This window comes from Cyprinodon variegatus, unplaced genomic scaffold (genome assembly GCF_000732505.1).
Source record: "Cyprinodon variegatus isolate N-32 unplaced genomic scaffold, C_variegatus-1.0 Scaffold845, whole genome shotgun sequence".
Lineage (NCBI taxonomy): Eukaryota > Metazoa > Chordata > Actinopteri > Cyprinodontiformes > Cyprinodontidae > Cyprinodon > Cyprinodon variegatus.
In genome coordinates, this window is record NW_015151298.1 from 192,305 (window position 1) to 204,781 (window position 12,477).

The 12,477-nt window shown below is 35.8% G+C and overlaps 1 protein-coding gene across 3 annotated transcripts in view; it reads right to left on the minus strand.

Moving 5' to 3' along the window:
* Positions 1 to 12,477, minus strand: part of LOC107099195 (Kv channel-interacting protein 4-like) — a 201,721-nt gene that overhangs the window by 99,497 nt on the left and 89,747 nt on the right. The gene's annotated exons all lie outside the window — the stretch shown is intronic.

Sequence of the window (12,477 nt, forward strand, 5' to 3'; positions counted from 1 at the left end):
AGAGTGTGCAAAGCAGTAATCAAAGCAAAAGGTGGCTACTTTGAAGAACCTAGAATATAAGACATATTTTCAGTTGTTTCGCACTTTTTTGTTAAGTATATAATTCCACAGTTGTTAATTCATAGTTTTGATGTCTTCAGTGTGAATCTTCAATTTTCTTAGTCATGAAGATAAAGAAAACTCTTTGAATGAGAAGGTGTGTCCAAACTTTTGGTCTGTACTGTATGTCAATGATCAAATAACTTACTTGTAACTTATGGCCCACATATGAGCATATGCTGGCATATGTTGGGATGTACTCGCCGTGTATCCACGTGTGCCAGTGTGTTTCAGCGTGTTCCAACGTACTTTAGTGAGCTCATAACTTATACAAAATGTACCCATAACTTATCCAACGTATGCCAGCGTTTTTGCCAGATTTTTCGCACATCAGGCATATGCCATCAAATAGTCAAGGGGCATAACAAAAAGATGCAGCTCTGCAGTACCCAAAGCTGTAGAATTAAGCAATATTGTAAAATAGTGAATGTTATCCAATTAACACTGTGCTAATCTTACCATAATATATTTTATTACTGTATAAATTAGCTCATTATATGATCCACAGTCTTAGGTATGAATAATAGGTGTTACAGCTAAAATGAGAGAAAGCAAAGTCCAGAATATGAAAAGTTAGAGTTAAGTGAGATAATGGGCCCTGTTTAAGGCAATACTTTAAATCTTTATTGCACTCAATTTAGTTCAAATAAATAGATACAGACTAGTAGATCAAACAGTACAATACATGAGGTAGCTATACAATGTTAGTCATGCATATAACAAGATATACAAGTTAATAAAACTGAATTACTGTGCTGTCAAACTTTATTTTAGTATTTAATTTGCTGGTGGATTTAACTTTTGAGTTTAACAAGCACTAACATCAACATAACCTTTAAAGTTAGCTTCAAACAATCCAGTAATAAATGAAGTTTTACCTCCATCTAGATTTATTCATAAACTGCAGCTAAGTTCAGTAACAGAGCTAATAAATTCTACTCATAAAATTGAAATGATGTCAACTTGATTGGCAGATAAAGTATGTCTGAATAAATTATGCACCATGTTATAAACACTGACCTCTAGGCTTACTGCTTCCAGAGATTATTTCAGTTCAGTGTGAGGTTAAAGTAAAACTCTCCCCTCGAGGCCAGGTGGTAAATGGTGCTCTACAGATAAGGACTAGGTAAATGGAAACCCTACCATCTGATCCCAACTGAGACTGTTAATGCGTACTAAAGCGTTTGGGTTGTGTTTAAGTGATCTGGTCATGGCTCATTGAAAATCCATATGGAGCTGCAAGGGAACATGTGGTGAAACCAATTAAGAGGAAGTGATGACGTTTGTCAGTTTGGGAGACAAACATGCTTAGTGAGATCAAAACAAGAGGCTTAAAAGAAACATTGTTCACGATAAAAAAGTTCAGGATTTATAATTGAAATAGAAGATGAAACAATTGCTATACATTTTCACATCCAAATTATTCTATAAAAATGCTCATTAATTTAGATCTGCAGGCACATAAACATGTAATTACATCATATTTAGGCAATTTAGGTTCAGTGTAGCCAAGTTTAATTCTGGGTGGTGTAGTATGAGTGGTACTTCTGTTTTGTTTTGTTTTTTTCCTGGAGGAAAAAAACATTTTCATAATTAAAAAAAAAGTTTAATAAAATCTATCATTCTAGCATCATATTCAGCTGACTGACTACTCAAAAAAATAAGGATGAGGACAGAATTATTGTTGAGTCCTAAAGTTTCAGTTAGATTGATATATCCTTACTTGTTGACTAAAAAACAAAGTGAAATATTTTACTCCGTAAAGACCATTAGCCTTCAGTTCTTAGTATGAGTATTGTTGGAGTAACCATTTTTTGTCTTAAAAAAGAATCCTAATCGTCCTGATTATTTATATAATACATTCTAGAATTACTGTAAATGTTAAGGAGTTAATAAAAGTAGTGTACTGTGAAGGAAAGCTTGTGGAGAGAAGTGGAGGACACAGTTTCTGTTGGTGTTAAACACATATTTGTGTGAATATCATGCTTTTCTTCCATTCATTTCTAAAACATATTCAAGGCTGTGAAAAAATGCAATATCCTGAAAATGCTAAATGTATGAAAGCTATTTAGATAATGAACATACATCTTTTTTATTCAAGAATGTTAAGATGTTTCCTTTATTAGCATATTGTGGAAACTTCTTTCATTTAGTTTAATTTAAAAAATGTACAACTTCACCTTAGTGTGAATAAAAGCTCAAATTATTGATTGGATGCAATAGATTTAATTGTTAAAAGATCCTTATCAGAATATTTTAATGAAGGGAGTAGGTAGGCAATTATTTTAACAGACAAGATTTTATTAGATTATGTCATTGATTATGAGCTTATTTGAAGAAAAAAAAAACATATTAAAACATTATGATAAAAAAAATGCATTAACTTGTTTACATTAACGTATTTAGTTTACTGTCAACAGGTGATGTAAAATATTACTGATTTTGAAGCTAGATTTTTAAAAAAATTGGTTCTATCATAAATGATGAAAAAATTTCCTAAGCATAATTCAAAAGCGCTCATAACTTAGTTTTGTCTTTTATTATTATTCTTTTTAAAAATACACTTTTTTTTAAAGTAATACTTTGTAAAGGATGCATGTTTTGCTTATCAAGTATTTATTAAAGGTAACCAGATAGGGTGACCACCACCTGAACAGAGGCAATGCCCCCTCCCTCCCCATTTTCTCTCTGACTACTATGAGGAATATTCTACAAGAGCCACGGAAACTTTAAATAAAGAAAGTTTTTGGAGATGGAGGGAGAAAAAAAACAAGGGAACTTGTTTCATTTCAATGCAAAGCGACAAAAAACTAAAAATCCTGAAGAGAAGTTAAACAAACCGAGACGATGCATAGCAATTATAGAAATATGAAGAGAAAAACAAAACCCCATTGCAGCCCTCTTCAATAGAGAATGTTTTCTATTAATTTACCACTGGAGCCAGTCAGCCTTTTTTTTTTTCTTCCTTGTCAAACTCCCTTTCACCGATCCCTGTCAGGCTGATGCAGTCTCTGAATCATGTGGTCTACCCATTATTATTAATGCAAATACGGACTCGCACACAAACACAAGCAGAGATCTTTTCACTGTACTCTGCTTCACATTCACTGCACTCCTCCCCTGCTTCCACCCACTGACTGTATCTGACAAATACAGCAGGTGAATTCATTCCTGCATGTCATCCCAGGGTAGAATTCATCATCCCCAAGCAGCCGCCACAACACCGTGAGCCCTGAAAACACTCAGAGGCAGGCTTTTCATGGCGAAGGCTTTAAAAGTCACAACAATGTCGGAAACCAGAGAGACTCTGGAATAGTGCATGAAAATTTAGATTGTGCTGTTTGCTTGCTAAATGTAATCTTTTCTATGGCTTACTGGCCCTGGCCCAGTTAGAATGCAAGGTCAATTCATATTGCAGCCAATGCTGTTTAGCATTCATTAGTCGCATAGATTCAAGCAAGCACCACTCATGCATCAGTACATTCATTTTTAGAGTAGAGGAAATTTTACTTTTAGTGATGCAGTTAGGCAGGTACTCCGAGCAGGGGGAAACTATAACTCACATGCACAGAACTTTGATTTGTCTGGGCTCTAGAAAGGAGGAAAATGGTGAAAAGAGGCTCTATTAATGCAGTTCGAGCCCTCTGCAGAGTCTGACTGGTCTGGTGAAGGACACATCCATCTGTGTTACTCCACTATAACCCCAAAGCCTGTCATCTTCACTCTAGAAAGGACGGAATAAGAAAAATGTTTAAAGCAAGAGTTCAGAACACAGAACACCGACAGGAAACAAGAACAGCCATGTGAGAGGTCCACATTATGATCAAATAAAACCATTTGGTGATTGAAAGACAGCAGGTTATTAAAAACAAAAAGGACCCTGAACCAAACCACTAGGAACTTATTTTGTATTTGCAAACTGTTTATTATGAATCCCAAAATGCAATTTGTATTCCTTGTTGTATAAAACACTTGATATTTCTGATAACTATATGAAAAAGGCAGACACCCGTGTGAGCATTTCAAACTAAAATGGCTTACAAATGTTTTAGTCTGAAATTTCAAAGATTTCAAAGGAAGTATACAGCTATGACATAACCTTTTTAAACAATGTCATTTATTTCTACTTTCTGACACTGAACCAGACACACTATTCCTGCTGTAGGTCCGTTAGAATTATCAAATTACTTTCTATTTGCCAAGATTGGGGATATTTAAATATATTTCCAAAGCATTGAAAAGAATCATGTATCTCTTTGACTAGGGTACTTTTTCACAAGCTTTTCACAGTTTACATAGGTAATCTCAACTGGCTGTATACTGTATGCACTCAACATCCTGAAACACACTTAAGCCGGGCGTACACTGTGCGATTTTTTTCAATCGTTGCGTGCAGCTACAGCTCAAACTGTACGATGAAACCGAAGGGCTTCGTCGTACAGAGTTCACAGCTCACAATGCATGTTCAGCCTGTTCACGCTCTGATGCGATCTACAATCTCAAACTGTATGACTAAAAACTAGTGTTGCGCCAATGCCATTTTTTGGCCCCGATACCGATAACCGATACCTGGCTGTGCGGTATCGGCCGATACTGATACCATAATAATGTAAAATAATTGCCATCATGGCTTTGTCAAGCTGCTGCCTACCTTTGTGAAGCAGGAAAAAATCTAATACAAAGTGAATCCAGTAGAACTTTTTATTGCCTAACAGGAGTGGGTGACAATAGTTGAATAAACTTATGGCTCTCAAAATGGTATCTGTGCCCTATTTGTTGGTACTCGCCGATACTGATACCGATACCACCATTTTAGGGCAGTATCGGGGCCCCGTCAGATACAGGTATTGGTATCAGTGCAACACTACTAAAAACCATGTAGGACTCAGCTCCACAGTAAGATGGAGCTACTCAGACTTGTCTACCTGGAAGCCAAATGAGTAGAATAGGAATATGAAGCTCACTAGAGTGAAACGCGCTGCCTTGGCAATTTATGCAATTTTTTGCTGAAAGTCCTGAAAAGAACAGGCGACTACATATTTGTACAAAGACATGGCTGAGCAAACGTGGCTACAGCAGACTGTCAATTTTACAGAAAGAACTCCATTTTTACTTGCAACCCCACCATGCTTCTGTGTTTACATCTGAGAGGAAGAAGAAAAAGAAGAATTATGTGCACTGAGAGATTTGTCCACGACGGTCTCCCAACCTCACAATTACTCATCGGGAGGTGGTTGTGAGAGGCTGATCACCTCTCGTTACCCCTGACACAACATGACGTACGATCAGGCTGAAAGTGGGCCCAATCAGAAAATTCTCATGCGACTGGAAAATCGCCCCGAAAAGGGCAAAAAAATAAAAAATAAATCACACATCGTAAGCCCGGCCTTAGGTGGACTGACAGTGGTCGGAAAAGGCTGCACCTTGTCCCACCATTTAAAGGTCTTATTCACTCCAAATCAAGGTGCTTTTTCATGGTGTGCTCCCTATATGTTTATTATGTCAATAAAAAGGCAATTTTGTTAAAAGAAAAAGTCAGCCATTTATCAGTATAGTTGAATACATTTAACCATCTAGATTTTAATGTTTATATCTGGAATATGATAGTTGGGGTCTAAGCTTACTGATATAAACAAAACAAAAATCTACCTCCTGCTCTCTACAATGAATCTACATATCAATTGAGAACCATCTTACAAAAAACATCTGATTAAATGTACAACTTTTCTCAGTGTTATCAAAAACATTTTACAGAAAGGCTGGCATTACAGTCCTGCTCCTGACTTGAACTTCAGGTCTCTAGCAATCAATGAATTTCATTTCCTGACTGAAAGCTCTGCAACTGAAACTGACCCAAATTTCTGAGCTCCGATGAGAGCCAAACAGATTCTGTATACTCACTCTTAACATTAATGTATTTTCAACCCATTAAATCTTATCAGTTAGCTTGTGTGTTAAAGGACACACATACAGTATTCATAGTTGCAGAAATGCAGTCAAGCAGGATGTTTAAAAGCTAGAAAAACTGCTATATTTGGGAGATTCTTGCCTACTTCTTCTTCTTGCCAGTAAATGCAGTAAACGTAAGCATTCATAGTCTATTTTAAAATTTGAGTCAGTTGTTTAGTTTAGTTTTACACCTTTACTCCTGAATGATCCAGGTATCTAGATAAAATAAAAAAGAACTTTAAATATAAGTATTAAAGTCCAACCGTCAAAAAACAGGTCTGGGTCTAAACATAAAAAAAATAAAAAACTCCCCCATGATGTATAGTGTGGTTATGCTAGGGCTGAAGTTTCAGAATTATGAAATGTTTTGATGCTTAATACCTTGCTTTTCCAAGATGATGATCTTTCTCTTAATCTTTTCTGTCTTTTCTCACTTAATAAATAATAATTGCTCTATTTTAATTTCACTGCTTTATAAGATTTGGGACTGGCAGTGTTAAAAAGATCATAAAAGATCTCTGACATGAATAAAGAATCTGCAATGATTTTTGATAGAGTGGCATTGGTATTGGGCATTTGCCACAATATTTTAGCAGCACTTGTATCAGTTCTATATTAGGGTATATGAATATAAAGAGGGTCAGGAAAATAACTTGACCGTTCTTATCTGTTGCAGTGAACAGTGTCCCTGCCTGCCATGCATAGAACTGTTGCAGAACTGGAGGGCTCACGTTCTTTTTTTACGGATGCACATTAAGATCAAAGGCACATTAATGCCCTAGTTAAATAATCCAGTATAATCCTAAGGTAATATCAAGCTAAAGTCATTTAGTGTCTTTGCATGTAAAAAAACAAAACAAAAAGAATATATTTTGGAATCCTCTCCTCATTATTCAATAGTTTCATTCATGCAACCAGATAGTCTATTTTAGCATGTCCCAGCTTGTTCTGGTCAAACATGGCGGGCACATTGATCGCTCTGTTAAAGGACGTGTAATTGCAGGCCAGTGGTGAGCTCCAATTGCCTCCAGGGTTCTTCAGGACCAATTTGTCTTCATGTCACTAAGGGGTGTGGCTAGGAGCAGGGTGGACGGGGGAATGATGGACAATTTGAACTCTTTCTCATGTGTATCTGGGCTCTCTTGGATGACGTCCCTTTTGACATCCTATAAGTAGTTCTAAATGTGGGTGACTGATTACCTCAGGCAACTGGACATACATTCATTTTTTTTTCTCGCACTCTGTATATATTATACAGAGAGTGAGAGAATATATGTACATATTATATTCAGCAAATCTTAGATAGAAAAGATAGAGAAAAAAGGAAGTTATTTAATATCTTTTGTTTTAAACTCTACTCTATTTTGAAAATGAATACAATTCTTTTTTATAATCACAGTTTTAGTCAACTTTATAGCAGAGGTTTATGTGCACAAACAAGTAATCAAAACTTTGTTTCTATCACTTGCATCGTATATTGATTTCAATCTGAACAAAACCACAATGTTAGCAGAGTTTAGAATAATGAATAAGAACAAGTGGCAGTATGAACAAGTGTGTGTGGATAGCCCATCAATCTTTAATGTATAAGAAGAGAGATGATAGGTTGTAATAATGTAATATGCTTGTTTCCAGCAGCCTAGCTGCTGACTTTCTGGCTGTGAGGTGTGCTCTCTGTTCAGAATAACAGCCTGGGGAAAGATACTCCCTTTGTGTCAGCTACTGTAGGTTTTACGCAGTGCACAGAAGGTAAGAACTCAAAAGCCTATAAACAGGATGCATTGGGACAACAGCAAAGTTGGATGATTTTTTTTTCAGACTCAAGCCCTAAACAGGCCATTAGCTACAGTAAGAAAATGTGATAATCCTCTCTGCAGACCTAATTGCAGACCTGTTTAGTTTTTTAGATGAGCCAAACTAGACAGAAATGGATATGCAGATTGAGTGATAATGGGTACAAGATAACCAAGAGCTTCCTGTGGAAAGTTAAATGTATGATTATGGTCTTTTTTGATGATACCATATTCAGTCTGTGTTACAGGTCTCTTTTGAATGTGTCAATCAGCCTCCATGAGATTATCAATCAAGAAAAAGTTAATAGAATAAATGTGTCAAAAGAAGCCCTAACTATGATGCAGCCACCACCATATTTCAAAGATAATCTCATCAAAATAAATAGTTTTTCCTTAAACAAAAAAAGATTATTCTCTTGAAAATGTGTATAAAAATAATATTTGCATAGTTTGTTTTCAACCGCGAACTACGATTAATTAACAGCTATGGTCAAAGGTCAAACAACCAAATGAAATCTGAAATGATGAATTTATAGTCTCCTAATCTATTTATTCATATTTAATTTAAAACAATGAGAAATTAAAAAGGGACCTGCCATCCGTTTTTTTTTTCTTTAATATAAACTTTTTAAGAAAATTGTTACTTGTTTTTAATTTCTTTATACTACATATATGAATTTTAATGATTTTGATTTAATACATAATTGGTCAATGCATTTTTTTGTTAGGCAGTAATGTTACACAGTTTGTTGCAATGTTGCTGCAAGAAGATCCTGGTTTCAAATCCTAGCCTGGGGTCTTTATGCAATGAGGTTGCATGTGTGAGTTTCAGGTACTCCGTATTCCTCCCACAATCAAAAAAAGACTCTTATCTAAATTGGCCTTAGGTGTGTTTGTTGCCTGGTTGTAAGTCTGTGTTGTCCTGCAATGGACTAGCAACCTGCCCAGGTTGTACCCCACCTTTTGTTCTTAGACTGTTGGAGACTAGCACTGGCCCCTCCATGACCCTTATGGATAAGCAGCAGAAGGTGCATTTATAGGGTTTAAGGTAGCCAACTTTGTTACTTTTATTTTTCTAAAGTGTGTTAGATAACTTAATAGCAGTTTTTCCAATGTATTACCAGAGCTCTGAACACCAGCTGAAATAAAGTAAAACTAAGGAATGGTACAGAAAATGAGGTGCTTAAGGATGTAACAGATGTTTGGCTTTTAAGGAGCACAGAGCATAGCAACATTTGCCCCCTCAGGCGGCAAGTCAAAATTACACTAGAGTTGTGCACACGCCTGTGAGAAGAGAAAAAGAATGGCAGTCTGCTTCACCGACCGCACATATATTAGTTTAGAGACGTATCGGGGTAATGAAAGTTATAAACACTTAGGTTAATTTGAATGGAGCATCTTACATCTTTAGCCATTCCCGGGACAGATCTCAGCTCCCCACTTCTCCAATATTTATGTACCGGTAGGTCTTATTCTGTTATGTCCAATATAGATAGATGACAGATTCCACCCCTGTAAATAGTTTGAGGCTGTGATTGGGTTTGATTTTAAGAATATTACTGTCAAACCATGACAAGCAATTACATTTATTATCTGAAATTTATAAGATTTATATCTGAAATCTAAATTATGAAAAACAGAAAATGTTTGAGTCATCTGTAAATAATACCAAGTGTAAGTGTTTTGAATGTTTTAGATTTTCATATATGCAAAACTAACAGCCCAGTATAGACACCTGAAGAGCCTCAAGACTATGCTACTGGTGGTTCTTCCCTCATTCAAGCAAATTAGTCATCAACTACCTCCTTCCTGATCAGTTTGTTTTCTCCCTTCAGAGCAACCAGAAAGTTCAACCGACTTCCTGCTGTTCTCCTTGTCCAGAGTCTTGTAGCTTTGTGTAAATAAAAACTTAAAATTAATTGATTCTCTGTGTGATTCTATAAACCAACAAGACACCCATTATTATAATTTTTTTTCCATTGTTTTAATTTAAAGTATAATTAGAAAAAAACCTTGAAGGTTATCACTAATGTCATTGATATACAATTGGCTGATAAAAATATTTATATAATTTTGGAAGATATTTTTAAGTGGATTTGTTGCTTCACTACCGAGTGTAGTGATTGTTATAAAAGTTGTTATAGTGAAACATGCTCATAGTTATTTATACTTATCAAGTCGATGTTAAAATCTCCACATACTAGCGGAATATTGTCTTTTGGCCACACAAATGGCAAAAGCAACTTGGTTTTTAAATCTAAAAATTGTTGTCGATAGGGAAATAACCATAAGGAATGACAATTCTACAAAGCATGCGTATACTAGGTTGCATGCATCATGCTCAGTCTAACTTTGGGAAACAATGATGAATGCTTTAATCTTGTTAATTATGTCTCTTATGGTGGAAACATGGATTTAAGCTACTTCCCAAATAGATCATTTAACTTGTATACCTATTCTTTTGAAAACTCAATAAATTTAGACGCAACGTTAAGTAAAAACGTAAAAATAATTATCACATAATTTATGAGGCAGAAAAATCTGTTTCCTCAGTTTATCTTATGTGTTGCTCCTAACCAGCACAGAATTAAAGTCAAAACTCACCCAAAGAAATGACAATCAAGACGTTGGTGTAATTTTTAAAAGGTAAACTTAACTGTGCCGATACAAACCATGCATTTCTGCATCATAAAAAAAAATCTATAAAAAGCTCATCTAATTAAGAATAAATAAAATTTCAAACGGTCCATCAAAACAATAATAAAATCCCCAAAACATCCAATGTGTGTACACTTCAGTGTTGCAGCACCTAAAAAAACTCATAGGCGTGTCAGAAAATATTGGGCCGAATCTTTAGTAGAGAAATGATCACCTCTCTTTGCCCCATGTCTTCCCTGAATCTCCTGTTGCTGCTTCAGGGCCTGGATTTATCCAGCCATTACAGCACAGGGCCCATTTTTCATCTGTAATAGGGTCCTCCATTAAACATGAACCTAGAGGTACTATCATTTAGCTTGGCGCCATTGTTTCCATAAAACAGCAGCAGATGCTGCAAAAGATACAGAGACTATGGAAAATAGTAGCACAAGGGTCAATATTGACTTTAAAAAAAAAAAAAAACTGCCAATTGAAACAAGATAAAAGGGTTGTCTTTAATTCAAACAGACATACTTTACAGCCTTTGGGCCAAATTTGGCATTATATAGTCTGGCTCTGTCAAAAACTTTTATGTCAGGACCCAATTAATCTAAACATTAATGGAACATGTAATACGTAAAACTAGATGTGTGCTACCTTTCAAGGCTGAAACAATGAAGTTAAGATGCAACAATCAAAAATATATCTGCTTAGGCATTTGCTGCTAGCAAATATTGGTTTAATTCCTGCATCTCTTTATCAGAGCTAGCAGCCTTGGTGCTCTGCAGTTTGAATTCAGTAAAACTGCTTTACAGGCTTAACAGCATGTTTTAGATCATTAAGTTATCTATTATACCGCTGTAATGCTATGTAAGCATCACTCCTTTGTCTTCCACCTATATTAATGAGTAACAAGTAAAGGAGGAAATATAGTCATCCTTATCTCCAGCTCTGGAGGATCCACACATGTCCCTAAGCTAGAAGGGGTATAAAGGCCCCTCCACTTGGTTTTAGGCCACATCAAATAAGCTGTATCTTGAAACCTCTTCACCTCTTCATATGTAACCCTGGAGCCAAATGCAAGCAGCTCCTCAACCAATTCCTATTACTGCAAAGAAACCGCAGATCTACTCATATGCACCAAGATAGAGCCTGGAAACCCAACTGGGAAGTTAATTTCAGCTGCTCTTACTGTAGCTGGGATTATGTTCTTTCATTAATGACATATCTTATTAGCATAGTAGTGGTTTTTAATAAAGACAGCAAGTAAATCGCTCTTTGATTTATTTCACCCCTTTCTTCACTACAACAGTCAAGTTGATCACATCAAGAATACTTAAAGAAAAGCAAAGTTCATTACCTCCGTTTGCCTCAGTCATAAGAATTTCATCATGTATGAAGAGTTTACTTACCTAGTAGAGATTCAAAAAGGGCTTATTTGGGACTAAAGCTCATAAGTTGGGTTGGATGGTGAGATTCATCCTCGGTACCAAGTTAATCTGGTCTTCAAACTATTTGTAGCCTTCTGAACCAGAAACTGCTGGTACATCGTATATTTTTGTTGACATTCTTTAGAATAGCATAGAGTAGCGCATTCACCAAAAAGTTGACTTTTATTAAGCTGAGTCAATTCAGATCTGGACAACCCAAAAGTTGGCAGTGTTTGTAGGGCACTGAACATCGGTCTCATATTTGCTTATTCTATGGGTTTAGTATATCACACACTGCAGATAGCAATAAAATTTGTCTGTGCACCTAATTTGTTTCATCTGATTTTAAAGCTGCAAAGGACAACATTTTAGAACATATAGATAGCAGTTGACTTCCTAACTGAAGAAAAAGCAGGCAGTAGACAGAGATTATAACAATACCTTGAGCATTGTTTGTTACCGTTGACCTCCGTTAGTAAATGTGATAAATGTCCAATTTACCAGATAACAGTAGAGATTATTAGCAGCTGCAAATTCACACAGCATTTTAACTCACAAGTAAGGTAGTT